This window comes from Zootoca vivipara, chromosome 10 (genome assembly GCF_963506605.1).
Source record: "Zootoca vivipara chromosome 10, rZooViv1.1, whole genome shotgun sequence".
NCBI classification, from domain to species: Eukaryota; Metazoa; Chordata; class Lepidosauria; order Squamata; family Lacertidae; genus Zootoca; species Zootoca vivipara.
Window position 1 is genome coordinate 20134579 of NC_083285.1, and position 15061 is coordinate 20149639.

The 15061-nt window shown below is 42.4% G+C and overlaps 1 protein-coding gene across 6 annotated transcripts in view; it reads right to left on the reverse strand.

Moving 5' to 3' along the window:
- The window catches only part of FOXP2 (forkhead box P2), a 356609-nt gene extending 343398 nt beyond the window's left edge, over positions 1 to 13211 (reverse strand). For 4 of the 6 annotated variants that reach the window (XM_035128708.2, XM_060279591.1, XM_035128702.2 and 1 more), the window contains exon 1: positions 12339 to 13210. The gene's annotated coding sequence lies outside the window, so the exon portion shown is untranslated. Of the gene's footprint in view, positions 1 to 12338 lie in introns of all 6 variants that reach the window. The other 2 variants (XM_060279589.1, XM_060279590.1) reach the window with 2 other exon arrangements.
- Positions 13212 to 15061: the final 1850 nt, after the last annotated feature.

Below are 15061 nucleotides of genomic sequence, written 5' to 3' on the forward strand. Positions count from 1 at the left end.
TCTGATTCCTAGTTAAAAAGAATGCCAAAATATCTTTAAATAAACTTTACAGGGGTTTTATATGTTATATATATTTAAAACCTATTTAGATTTGTTTTATGTCCTTTTCTGGGCAACATCACTAGAAAGCTTTCAGAAGTTGGGTTACAACTTTATTCACTAACCTTTTGCTATACAAGGCATTAGTCACCTAAAACATAAGCAAACAACAAATGTTTCTTTGCTAATTTTTATCTCAATAAACCTTGCTTTCTCTTTCCTGAACAGATATGTTTTCAAGACTTTATTGCTCTTTCTGTAAATTATAATCATTTTGTGAACTATTGACCATACATATTACATGGTGTACTTGGACAGTTATTGTGCACTAAAAACAATTTACTGGCATCATCACAACCTTAAAAGTAATTTAAATTCATTCAGACTGATAACAAGCAAGTCTGAATGAATTTTCTGGGTGAAAGCATTTCATGATCGTTTCCAAAACTAACATCATATTCCTGCACTCTTTGTGCTCATACAGTATGCTAATTGGTTTTCAATTGAAAAATTACCCCTACAATATGCCCAGCAATACCCCATATATTTTGTGCTATGCTAACTGTACAGTACACAAGACCATCAGTATGTTTTCCCCCTAACAGCATTCCCTCATTAAGTTTAGATATGTTCTTACAAAAATATTACAAGAATGTCAATATTGAAGGGAAGGGGGGAGCATAACTATTTATCAACAATCTTGGCAGACTCTTTATACCTGACTGCATTAGGTCTTTTGCACTTTAAATTTTAGGTCATGAAAATACTGTAAGTACTGTAATGTAACCACAGCCTTATCTGTGCTTTCACATACAACATTGTGTGCCATCATAAATATTTTAATTCCTATTTTTAACTCCAGAAAACTTTGTTTGTGTTTTCTATGAACTCTTATTTTCCCATTACTTTGAGAAAAACTTTTTTTAAAAAAACTTATATTTGGGGATGCAATGAGTGGAGGAACAACACATAATGGATGTCATCAAGAAGCTTTCAAGAAGGTACTAATGATTCCAAGTTGCCCTTCTTTTTAGAGCCATCCATTACTTCAGACTAATCACATTTCCATATTACAGTAACTGCAAGAAGTAGCATACCCACTCTATATTTGCTCATTCTGAACAAGAAAGAGCTGCAACTCAGCAGCTGGGAATCTGGCTTCGAAGTCGGAAGGCCCCAGGTTCAATCCTTGGCATGTAGGGCTAGGAGAGCCCATTGTCAAAGCCCTAGATAGCTGCTACCAGTCAGTGTAGACAATACTGAGCTAAATAGACAAATGGTCTGGCTCAGTATAAGGTAGCTATGAACTGGTAACTCTTTTGTGGAAGAGCTGTATAGTCACCAAGAACAAAGTCTTTTACATATAACTCAGTGGCAAGATACAAAAATCCAAACACTTTTCTTACGTTCAAACTTAATGCACATTTTAATGCAACAATTGATTGTATTTCTTTTCCATATTTGCATCTATTAGCATCTCTCAAAACAGAAACTCTCCAACTAGCATTTTCAAGTACAGTGGTACCTCGACTTACGATGACGATCCGTTCCGCGGCCATCTTCGTAAGTCGAAGTCTTCGGTTGTCGAAGTGCCGCTTGTACGAAAAGACTTCCGGAGTTGTCGACTTCGGAAGTTGAAACCTTCGGAAGTTGAAGCGTTTGGTTGTCGAGGTACCACTGTATCATACCTGTGTGTTTTTCTAATATTTATACCCCACCTTTCCTTCATCATGGAACTCAAGGTAGAGTACACATGATGTTCAGGCAATCTCCCATCCAGGCCAAAACCAGGCTCTAGATCTGCTTAGCTTCAGCAAGGTGGTGACTCTATGTGCCTTAATACCATATCCTGGGGCCATATGCTTGTAACAAAATTGTTCACCAATTTCCAAAAGTTCTATTCCTCTCTGGCTCATTTAACCCTAAAAGCATGTTATCAGCTTCTTCCATTTCCTAACATGTATTTAAATATACAATAAATCAGTCGTTACTAATAAGCCTAATTGTGCTGATGAAATGAAATCTGTTCAGGATGATCATTTCTTGTGTATATGAGCAAAAGAGGTCAAATAATTCTTGTCTAAACAAGTTACCACTATTCTGCCCAGAAAATACTGCCCACATTGCTGTTCTTTAGGTTGTGTACATGTGTACATCACAAACCGTCAACATAATGTCTGCCCACCCATAGACCCAGAATGATGTCCAATAGAATCGCCTAGGGAATATTTTTGTTAGGCAACTCAAATTAAATTACCAAGATAAAAATTAAAAACAATATTTTGGAAAGGTTTCCCTCCACAGCTTCCCTTCCAGCCACCGGAGCACACAGTTGTTATTATTAGGTAAAAATAAAAGCCAATTTCTCTTACCACACATATAGACTTTTAAAAAATAACATCATTTGTCACTTCCATACTGCCAATAAAGCGAGATGAGCGCCGCAACCCCAGAGTCGTCTGCAACGTGACCTAATGGTCAGGGGTCCCTTTACCTTTATCCAATCCCAAGCTTTGCTTGGCCACTTTCCACAAAAGTCATATCCTTTCATATTTCCAGCTGATTCTAGCAACCTGCTCATCTCAGTTTTCCTTTAATTATTTGTGTTGAAACTGAAATGTTTCTAATTTAGTTATGAAACAAATGTTATTAAGAATGCTTCCTTTTCCAAGTCTTGGGACTAAAGCCATAAGAATGCAATGTTACTTCTTTTAACAGAGACAGTGCCAAGAAAGAAGAGTGTCTAGAGCGGAGAAAATATATTCCATACCTTTATAGCAAGAAGACAAAAATCAGAATACAGTGGACCCTTGGGTTAAGTTACCTTTGGATAATGTAACTTTCAGGTTGCGAAAGCAGCAAACCCCAAGAGTATACTTCTGGGTTTCACCCCACGCACATGCGCAGAAGCGCTTTATCGCGCTGTGTGCGTGCGCAGAAGCGGCGCCTCTACATGCGGACTTTTCAGGGTACGTACGGACCCCCAGAACGAATTAAGTTCGTATCCGGAGGGTCCACTGTATTTTTTAACTCCCCAATGTCAACAGTCTTCAAAGAGGTATGCTGCCCTAGCACTGTAGCAACATGAAGCTTTTGCTTTAACTTGACCATCTAGATTCTAGAACATTACATGATGTCACTATGTTGCATAGAATGCAGTCAGCCAATAAAGCACACAAGACAGAATCATAGAACTGTAGCATTGGGAGAGACCCTGAGAATCATCTAGTCCAACCCCCTGCAATACAGGAATATGCAGCTGTCCTGTATGGGGATCAAACCTGCAACCTTGGTGTTATCAGCACCACGCTCTAACCAACTGAGCTATCCAGGCAAATTAAGGAATACAGCAGTAAGAAAACCACTGAAGCAACAGAAAGAGCAACAGAAAAGAAATGTAAACCAACAGCTTCTGGTTCTACTTCTATAACCATCTCATCAGAACTGTATACCTCCTCTGATGGAATCTAGCTCTACAGGCACCTACACAAACCTCAACAGGACTAGCCTGACAACACAGATGCAACTGTCCATTGACCAAAAGCAGCAAACACTGAATTTGACAGAGCCAATGGAACAAATATAACCACAAGGGACCTATTAAAGGTAAAGGTAAAGGGACCCCTGACCATTAGGTCCAGTCGTGGACGACTCTGGGGTTGCAGCGCTCATCTCACTTTACTAGCGGAGGGAGCCAGCGTTTTTCCGCAGACAGCTTCTGGGTCATGTGGCCAGCATGACTAAGCCGCTTCTGACAAACCAGACCAGAGCAGCGCACGGAAACGCCATTTATCTTCCCGCCAGAGCGGTACCTATTTATCTACTTGCACTTTGATGTGCTTTCGAGCTGCTAGGTGGACAGGAGCTGGGACCGAACAACAGGAACTCACCCCATCGCAGGGATTCGAACCACCGACCTTCCGATTGGCAAGTCCTAGGCTCTGTGGTTTAGACCACAGTGCCACCTGCATCCCTATTGTGTAAAGTAGTTGCCCCCCCCCCCCCGATTCTAGTATTATCAGAAAGGGAGAAAAACTTCCACTCTATGTAGCTTTTATAAATCTATCTCATGCCCTCTTATCTTTTCTACTAAACGAAAAGCCCTCTAACAGGTTAGCCTTTTCCCATAGAGAAAGAACTCCTAATAATTCAATAATTTTGGCTGCTCTTTTATGCACCTTCTCCAACTCTACATCCTTTTTGAGACAAATTATTTTTGGTTGCTCTCTCATAACCACACTACAGGTTTATACAACAGCATTGTAATATTGGCAATTTTGTTTTCAGTCAATTAACCAATAAACCTGCTCATGGTATTAGCCTTCCTCAATGCTGTAGCACATATTACCACCACAATCCCAAGATCCATTTCCTGGGTATTCACAATCACTTCAGATTCTATCAATGTATCTGAAGTTGGAAGCTTTTGCCCAGGTGTGCACCACTTTAAAGTTTTAAATTGAACTTCATTTAACATTTTTATCAACATTCACCCATTTTAGGAGGATACGTTTGGTGTTCATTAGTGTCTACTTGGGTTTTCACCACAATGGATAATTTGATGTTATCCACAAACCTGACCAGCTCACTGCCTAATTCCAGATCAATTCATGAACAAGTTAGACAGAACTAGTCCTATTATAGATCCTTGGGTACCTCCATGAGTCATGATCCTTGGGTACTCCTATGAGTTATTATGTCCTCTGTTTTGAAACTTTTTGATTTATTTATATCCTCAGGTTTCTGTTCTCTAATCAGCCATTAATGCATAAAAGGCCAGCTTCTTACTCTATGGCAGGCATCCCCAAACTGCGGCCCTCCAGATGTTTTGGCCTACAACTCCCATGATCCCTAGCTAACAGGACCAGTGGTTGGGGAAGATGGGAATTGTAGTCCAAAACATCTGGAGGGCCGAAGTTTGGGGATGCCTGCTCTGAGCATTTAAGTTTATTCAGGGGCAATTTGTCCATAACATGAAACCGAAGTATATAATGCTTATGAGAATATATGTACTGTATATATTTCAGAATACTTTCAAAAAGTATTCTCAAATGTGGGAAACTTCCTATTGCAGAAGCCACACCAGTTCTACCACAGCAACCTTATTCTTCTATGTTTAACAACTCTGGCTTTAATTATGCTTCTCTACCAATTTACCCAAGACAGATGTTATGCTAATGGACTTGTAATTTCCCAGCTCCCCCTGGATCATTTTTTAAAGATTGGTGTTTATGCTGGCTACTTTCCAATCCTCCAGCACAGAAACTGATTTTAGTGACAAGTTGCATATTTTTGTTAGAAGATCTTCACATTAGGGTATATGCCATTCAGACAGCGTGGCTTGATGATTTTAATTTGTCTATTTGCCCTACAACTTCATCTCTCATCACTTTAATTTGGCCATTCTTCTGACACCCTCCCAAAAAGCACACAGTTCAAACCTGCCTATCTCTATCCAGTATCTTCAATTGCAAAGATCAATGCTAAGTATTTGTTCAGCTTCTCTGCAGTCTCCCTATCTTCCAATAATCCTTTCATACCTTTGTTGTGGTGGGATGCGGGTGGCGCTGTGGTCTAAACCACTGAGCCTAGAGCCTGCCGATCAGAAGGTCGGCGGTTAGAATCCCTGCAACAGGATGAGCTCCCGTTGTTCGGTCCCAGCTCCTGCCCACCTAGCAGTTCAAAAGCACGTCAAAGTGCAAGTAGATACAGGTAAATAGATACCACTCTGGCAGGAAGGTAAACTACGTTTCCGTGCGCTGCTCTGGTTTGTCAGAAGCAGCTTAGTGATGCTGGCCACATGACCCAGAAACTGTCTGCGGACAAACGCCGGCTCCCTCGGCCTATAGAGCAAGATGAGCGCTGCAACTCCAGAGTCAATCGCAACTGGACCTAACGGTCAGGGGTACCTTTACCTTTACCTTTGTTATGGACTAGTCTAACATCTTCCTGGGATGGTTAGGGGCTTACACTATATGTTTTAAGGCTTCTAAAATATTATTATTTTATTCTTATCATGTTTTTGCCCCTGAAGCAAAACAACAGCATCAGAAATGACACTTTCAAAGCTGCTAAACGACCCCTACCAAATTTATCTTTGGGCAGAATTTGTGATCTTTTATATATTCCTTATGTCAGGATTTACACTTTTTAAAATATGCCTTATTGCCTTTTAAAGCTTGCTTGACTCTTGCATGTTAGCCATACCAGTTTTCTTTTGGACTTTCCTGCACTTCCCCTAATCTAAATTATATATTCTATCTGAGCTGCTATTGTGGTTTTAAATAATCTCCAAGCATCCTGAAGACATTTTACCCTCTTCACTCTCCCTTTCAATTTCCTTTTAACAAAGCCACTCATCTTTGAGAAGTTTCTTCTTCTGAAGTAAAATGTGACCATTGTTGGACCTTCTGGGCAACTCATACTCATGTTGAATCTGACAATTCTGTTGTCATTGTGTTTAAACCGTTATTATGAAACTTAAGGCAGACAGTATGTTAGATCTGGAAACCAGAACTAAAAGAAATCTGGATAGAAAAAGACTTGCTGAGCTGTGTGTTATGTTCCTTAATTAAATTTATGCTTATGTTTGACTGTCTTGGTGTGTGGGTGGATACTTAGGTAACTATATCTAGCCCCATGGGTCTGTACTTCAGTAACAATAGAAAGGGAGAGTCTTGTCGCTCTTTCCAACTCCACTAGCTGATGACAGCAGGTATTTTAAGGGAAATCTGCGCTCAATGGAGTAGCTGAAAGACTGACCATAGTTACCCCCCATGGACAGACAATTGCGAGGGTCCCTGGGAATATCACAGACCACTCTGAGGATGAGTTATTTTCCCAAGGACTCAGTACAAACTCAGAGGTGCTCAGACCTTGGTATCCTCTACAGATTACAAGTGCCAGCCGTCAGGATTATTACAGAGTCCTTTGTATTTACTTTGGGGAGAAAGAAGGCCTAAGCGTAGTTTAGCACAGCGTTCTGTAAAGGCGCCAAGGAAGCGCTGAATTCTAGTCTTCTACTACGTGAGTTTTGGTGATCAGCATCATCCTGTTTTTCATAACTTGCTCTAAAAAATTGACACCTTAAAAGCATTTGGTCATTTTATTATCTTTATAAAAAATGAGTCAAATGTCAATCCTATTTAGACCCATTGAAGTCAATGGGCTTAAGCAGAGCTAAATGTTGACTGATCTCTGATCCTAAGCAGATTGGATCCGCAGTGCAATCCTACACATATACTCAGAAGTCCCACCGAGTTCAATGAGTCTTGCACTCAGGTACGGCAGCCTATGTCAGTGGAAATTAGGCCTCAGCTAAGTAAAGGATCATGACATAACTTGTCCTGCTGATTTCAAGGGGCACTAAACTTATTATGTATACAATCTAACGTATTTTTAAGTAAGGGTTCCTTCAAACAATATGAATTTTCTACATGAAAATCATTGCCACATGAATGGAAAAGCATAATATAGAGTGCACTAGCAATACAGTATGTTAGGCATACTGTGGAACTATTACATGCAATGATTACTGTAACAGCTCGAAGTTTAATGAGAAGCAACCCCCATTAAATTCAATGGGATTTACTCCCCAATCCCTAGTACGTGTGCTTAAGATTGAAGTCGGCATTTGCTTAAGAATGAGTTTAATTCTACCATTTCAGCTTTAAAAGCTTATATATGACTATATCATCTATGAAAAATAACAATTATGCAGTGATACAATATAAATCTAGATCTAAACTATTCAGTGTTGTGTATTTGTGTTAAGGACAGTTGAGATATATGCCACAGGACTCGTACAATAGACCATATATATTATTTCTATCACACCATTGACAAAAGCCTCAGAAGAGTAATCAGTTTGAGTGCCCCAAAATTAGTATTCAATATTTGTAATGGAACTGATAGCATTCCAAGTTTAACTGGTATGATTTGCAATTTTCTCCACTGACAATCATACCAAAGTACTTCTCGGTGACCTGTGTCCTAAATCATTTTCAGTTCACAAAAGTAAACATCACATTCATAATTTGACTCAGACAACACACAAAGACACATTATTCATTTCTTACCAAGAACCTACCCCAATATTAACGTAGTAAACAGTAACACTTAGTTCCCAAATGCTAAAAAAATAACTTTGGTGTGCCAGAGAAGCAAGTTAAGAAACAATTATCTTAATTTAAAAAGAGAGAGAACAACAGGCCTAACAACAATCAGATAGTATAATTTTAAGCTGAAATACGATCTGAATCACTTTGATCCTAAATATATTTACAAGGCAGCAATCGTAACCCCATTTACTTCCAAGTTTCATTCACTGGAACAGGATAAACATTCTTTAAGACAGCTGTAAATTTGTCTAAACTGAATTGCTTTAACTTAATTTGGTTATAAAGCCTAAGTGACATACACAAACAACACAACACTCAGGAGACCGGTACTCTGGTCAACCCATCACATTTTAACAGTTCATGCAGCATGCATCTTTCAAAATTATACATAGGGTTTTCACACTGCCTACAAACATGCACCATATCTGAATGTAAGTCTCATTTTCAATTCAACTTTTAAATAAACCAGCTTTATATCACATTTCTAGAAAGAACTTGGAAACAATACTGCCTACAGGCGCACTAGTTTGTGTTCTTCCGTAACAGAGTACCCCACCTCCCTTCTTTCCTTGGTTACCACTCAGTGGCCTAGCAGTACTTTTTTATCTTCTCCCATGTACCTCCACTATTTGTGGTAATTAAAGTATGGTCACATTCTACCGAGCACCTAAATCTTAGGCAAAAATTTGAAGTACACTCTACCACAATCAATGGGGTTTACTTCCAAGTATATTAAGTCTCACTGACATTGGTAACGTGTTTAAGATTAAGGAGAATAAACAATTGGCAGCAAGATTCCAAAACGTAACATCGCAAAGTGTTTTAACAAAACGTTTATTTTTTAGACATATAGTTACAAACCGTTTACACATACTGTATGGCTATTCTGCAATCTTATCTACTTTAAAATATAGGGGAAACATATTTAAAAAAAACAGGAGGTATATATGCACTGCAAGTCACACATTTATTCATTTTCTTTCAGTTACCAATAAAATCATAATAACCGCTTCCTCTTGGCAGGTAAATTCCATTGAAGTTAATAGGCTTTATTTCCAGAAACTACGTTTAGGAAGCCCAAGCAGGCAGTCGGATTTTTCTACTTTAAGTCGCCTCAATATTTTTTAGTAGCAACCATCATAAAAACCTGAGTAAATAATAATAACCGGCAAATAATAAAGTTTCCGGTGTGTTTTCATATGATTCCAGTATGGCACAGCCACAAAATGAAGAATACAAATACTGTAGAGCTCTCATTAGCATGGACTGATCTTCAACAGATGAGGCTTACTATACAAAATAGTCAGTAATACCACAACCAATTGTTTAAACGGCCCGTATTAGATAATCTGTAAGAGTACAGACAGCATTTTTTAAAAAATTAGTTGGCAGTCACATATTTTGGACATGTCAAATTTTAATATGTGAAGGAAAGAAAACGAGTCTTTACAAAGTAGTTATTCCAGATAATTATATTTGCTTGTGCAAAATATTACTATCAATTATAATTTTGCACACCACAAGATCCTTTTGAAAATGGTAGTTGTGCATACAGTAGCAAGAACTGTGTGCATACTACAAACAGTTTATTGTATGTTCTTTAAAATTAATATAGCTAGTATAGCAACTTAAAGTCTAACTTTAAAGAGTCACTCCTTTATATATACTGGTATATAAAAGAGATCACTTGTATGTTTAATGTAGTGTTAGCAAAACTACTTTAAACATTAATGCACTGTAATATTATTGGGCACAATACTTTTTTCTTGACAGGTTTCATTTATCTGAAGCAGAAGAGAAGCAGCAGCAAAATACCTTACAGGTAATATTTTTGTGATTTATCGTCAATTAATAGCGTGCTCTCTTCCACTTCCCCATTTCACTATAGAGCGACTAATAACTTGATCCATCCAACTGAAGTATATCAAGTATATATCAAATATCTGGATCCAGAACAGCAAAGGAACAATAAAAATATGGCATGAATTATTTTACACTGTGATCCTAAACTCCTGAATGTGGAATTGAGTTGTGGAGTAACACAAGCATCAAGCTGCAATTCTATTCACACTTACCCATAAGTAAGTCCCACTGAAAAAAGTGGAGTTTACTTCAGAGTAAATATGCATAGGACTCCATTACTATTTAAATGAAATTATGGGAGAAAAATGATAGGAATTGAACTATCTATGTAAGAGGAAGATCACTGGAGCACTGAAATCTCTTACACTCAGTTGTGTAACATATTTCATTTTCTACTTCAAAAAAGAACTCTTTCTTCTGCACTGTGAATGCACTATGAGTGCAGAATAGTCACTTTAGTAACTTTTCCTTAAAGCCCAGTGACCTTCACTCCTAATCATTTGTTGCCATCTGTTATAAATGTACGGGTTCTTTTCAACTTGATCCCACAATCAACTGTTTTCAGTAGAACAGGTACCCAGATGCAGAAAATTCACTCTGACAATGAAAGCAGATCACATCTTCATTTGGAGCAAAAGCTATTGTACAGAATTTAAGTCCAGTTATTGAAATGCCTGGTAAAATGTTTTAGTGCAAAGTTACATACTTAGACACAGAATCTACATCAAAGAGCTACCTTGGTTTCACCGGGAACTCTGCCCTATTTTTTATTCATCCTTACACTAAGACCTTTTTATGTTTGGGTAATCACTCAGAAACTCAAGCAAAAAAAGGCAGCTAGCGTTTTGTTTTATTTCTCACCTTCCCTGTCCTCACACTAACAACTCCATAAACAAAGCTCAACATGCCTTAGAGCCATTTACCTACTTGATCTCGAAAGCTCTTAAAATTAAACTTTCACAACTTTCTTGCGTTTTGAATTTCAAGAGTGAAATTCAGGAGAAGACTCTCCCACAGCAAAGGCAGCCAAGTATGCCTCCAGAGCTTCATACAGGTCTACCATTATTATTTATTAATCTAGCGTTGCAGGCTAAGGTTTTCTGTTGCTATTGTTCAAGGTGAACACACTCTCTCCAGCAAGCACAATATATATATTTTAAAAAAAAACCCACCACCTAGGAAAAAGGTGGTGTTAGGAGACCGAAGCAAACGGCAGCAAACTAACTAAATATATAAATAAATGAAAGGAATGTGCAGTAACTCGTCCTGGCCAGAGAGGGTACAGGCGAAACACCCTACACGTGCAACTAACTGATGGAAGGAAGAGAAGTCAGTGAATACTGCTACTACAGCCCCCCAAGTGTCACAGCTAGGCCCGTCTTTCCACCTCCTCTTGATGCCAACTTCCCTTTCCCCGTCCTGCATAAGGGTCTGTCTGGCATGGAGGGAAGGGGGGGTGTCTCGCTGCTCTCCCAAAGGCACACGTGCTCCCCGCCCCATGACTCTTAAGCTTCCACCTCCCCGAGAGTGACACAAGAGGAGCAGGCTGGGAGAAAACACCACTCTCTCTCTGAAATATCACGCCACGTTTTCTCAAGATCTGATTAAAACACCCGGCAATTAGATGGTTTTTAATACACTTTTTACTTTTAGTGAGCAACTGTTAAAAGTCCGCGCAGGCCAAGTTCGAGAGTTTGCAGATTTCCCCTGTACTTCAAGCGCACAAAGGTGCATGCAAGTATACAAACACCCACCTACACAAGTCCAGTAGCACCTCAAGGTCTTGCATCAAATGCACGTTGCGGGCCACTACAACTCAAAGCACAATAAGTCTTTGAGGTGCCACGAGGCTCTTTTGGAGGGGGGGTGTTGCTACACGAGCCGAAGATCGGGCACGTTAAAATGGGGGGGGGGTTAACACCCTGCCTCGATTAATTTATAACCAAGAAGCCCTCCTGGAAAAACAAAGATGCATGCAAAATTAAGTCTCAGTGTGGGCGTTTGCTTCGGCGGAAGAAAGAAAAGAGGGGGCAGGAGTGGGCCACAGCGTTCGCCACCTGCTAAGAACAGACCTTGACACATGTCACCCTGGACACATGGACACGCCATGTTCCCGGCGGCTTGCAGGCAAACTTTTCTTGCAGCCAGGAGCAGCTGGAGAGAAAGCGGGAGGGGGAGGGGAGCCGAGAGTGAGGGCAGGAGGAAAGTAACTACTGTAGTTAAACCCCAGACTGAAGGGGTGGGGTGGGGGAAGGAGAGAGAGAGAGAGAGAAGGGAGGGAGGGGAATAGTTTATATATATATTTTAAAAACTTACCAGGAGCGCACACTGACTGAGAAGAGTCCCGAGGAGATGGCACGGCGGGGGAGAGAGAGAAGGAGAGGCAGGCAGGAGGTGCACTCGCTCGCAGCGCGCACGCACACGCAAATACAAACACACCGAGGGAGAGGGGAAAGTGTTTTGCAGGAGGAGCTGCTGCCGCTGCCGCCGCCGCCGCCACTGCTGCTGCTGCCAGGACGCGCCAGAGGAGCCGCCGGGTGGGAGGGGGAATCCGAACCGAACAACAACAAGAGAGAAAGAGAGAGAGAGAAGCAGCAGCGTCTCTGAATGGGCTGGATATTCCTCCGCAGGCGGCGCTGGCTCTGCGGTTCCCGGGGCCTGGGCGGCAGCAAGCAAAGCAAAGGAGCCGCCGACCGAACAGCAGCAAGCAGCCGCCACCACCGCCAAAGCTGAGGCAGGAGCAGCAGCTGCGCGGGGTCTCGCGTTCTCTCAGAGGCTCGCGCTGCTTCTCGCGTTCTCCCTCCCCCCGGGTGTGGGGCTGGCTCCCTCTCTCTGGATGGAGTGTGCAGCTGCCTCTCGTGTGTGTGTTTGTGGAAAGATTCAGAATTTTGGGGGGGGGGAGGAAAAATGCGTGTGCACGCACGTTTCTCCCCCCCTTTTTTGGGGTGGAGTGGGGTGGCAACGGCTCTGTAGGTTGTATTCCTAAAGTTGTGTTCCTCTAAGCCAGGGAGGGGCTGCGAGTTTCTTCCCGCCGCCACCAGCACTCCCGCCCCACCCCCCAAAAAGTGTGGCGGGGTCAAGCCAGCAACGTTCCCTCGCCCCCGATGCTGCAGCCTCCCCGCTTGCCAGCCTTCTCCCGAGCAAGGAGTCCTGCTCGCGGAGCAGGATATTATTAGGATTCGCAGTGAAGCGTCCTCCTTGACGTCAGGTCCACCTGCTATGTAAACAAACCACCCGAGAAGTTGTTTGCTCTTCTCTCTCGCTCTCTTTCTCGCTCTCCCCCCACCTCCACTCTCGCGCCACAACCAGTCTAGCAAACAGGAGAGGGGAAAACAAAAGCGTCGTGTCAAATTGGTTGCGCCACAGCAGCTTTTCGGCTAGTACTCCAAAAGGAGCAAGGGGGGCGACTTCTCAGAAGGAGGACAGGAAGGACTGCAAGAGCCCTTTAGAAAGGCTGCTTTGAAGCGTTGGCCCGGGGGGGGAGGGGTATGTGTGCAAATCTCAGACTTGGGCCGCGCTTTTAAGAGTTTGGTCAAAGCGCGCGCGTTTCAGACTCCCTCTCTTCCTCTCTCCCCCTGCCTCTCTCTCTCCCTCTCCGGAGGTTTAGTATGCCAATAAAACTCAGGAGCTCAACTCTGACCTTCAAGCACACCCCCACAGCGAGGAAGGCGAAAGGCAGCGGGTGGCCCCACACGTGCTACACTAAACACCCAGCCCAGCTCTCCTTGCAAAGAAAAGCGTGGTAAATCCCGCGCCAGCAGGTTGCCTGCTGCGTCGTCGTCCTCCTCCTCTAAAGGCGGGAAAGAATGAGAGAGACGGGGGTAAATGGAACTGACGCCTGGCTGACAGCTACGCTCCGATCTTAGATGCCCCCCTTTCCCCCTCCCGTTTGTAGGTCCCACAGCGGGGCTTACGCTTAGGCAAACGCACACAGAACCGCAAATTTACATCGCCCTCCATAGCTGTCAAGTTTTCCCTTTTCTCGCGAGGAAGTCTATTCAGCAAAAGGGAATTTCCCTTAAAAAAAGGGATAACTTGACAGCTATGTCGCCCTCTTGTGCGTGTCTGCTCAGAAGTTATTCGTTCAGTGGGGTGGGGTGGACTTCCCGAAAAGGACATTTAGTAACTCCATGTCAGAAAGCGCTGTCTGTTGTCGAGTAAGTATGGGAGGCACACTGCACATGCTTGGTGGCACTTCGGTTTTAATTGGAACTCCGCGCGTTCCGAGGCTGAGCGCGCCTGTGGCAAATGAAAGCCTTGCGCGCGCGGCCGCCTGGCCGGTTCGAACTCGCTGCTAGAGCGAAACTGGCTCCCTTGGCTGAGCTTCGGTTTCGCACACTAGAGAACCGACAACCCCCTTCCCTTCCGCCATAGTTGCTGGCCTCCAGGCTGATGACTAAGGCCCACCGAGCGCCCGCCCGCTCTTCCTCAAGAAAAGACGACGAAACTTTTTGGATGAGATGCAATTAAAAGCCCATCCATCTCCTGCATTGCAATGGCTAATAACGTCCACAAAAGCCTAGAGTCTGGTGGTGGCACATCAAGCTAGTTTTACTGCACGCAACGCGAACAACTCCGAAAGTGCTTTGTAACTTCTGCTCTGGTCTGGCAAGGAGTTTCCCGCTGCGCTTTACACACACACGCCTTGCAGAGCCATGAAAACGGCCAGGCAACAGTCGCATATCCTTCCCAACACCTTTCAGCCACGGATCGTGTTTCCAGCTCCTAACAGTTGTTGCCCCTCACCCCAAAAGCAGGGGAAGGGAAGCCTGATCAACAATGCAGTACTTTAATTTTAAATACATTCGCACGTCCGATTTTTCAAACCGCGTAGCATATGGAAGCGGAATGGAGATAAATGAATTCAAGTATTCCGGCTTTTGGGGGGGGGCTGTGAGAAAGTTTCTAAAAGCAGAAAAACAGAATGAAATACCCGCATCGCAAGTTTTTAATCGTTCAACTTGCTTTCATATTTCTGCATCATTTTGCAAGACTAGTGCTTGGTTGGTGATTAATTAAGAAGTGGAAAAGGAAATCCT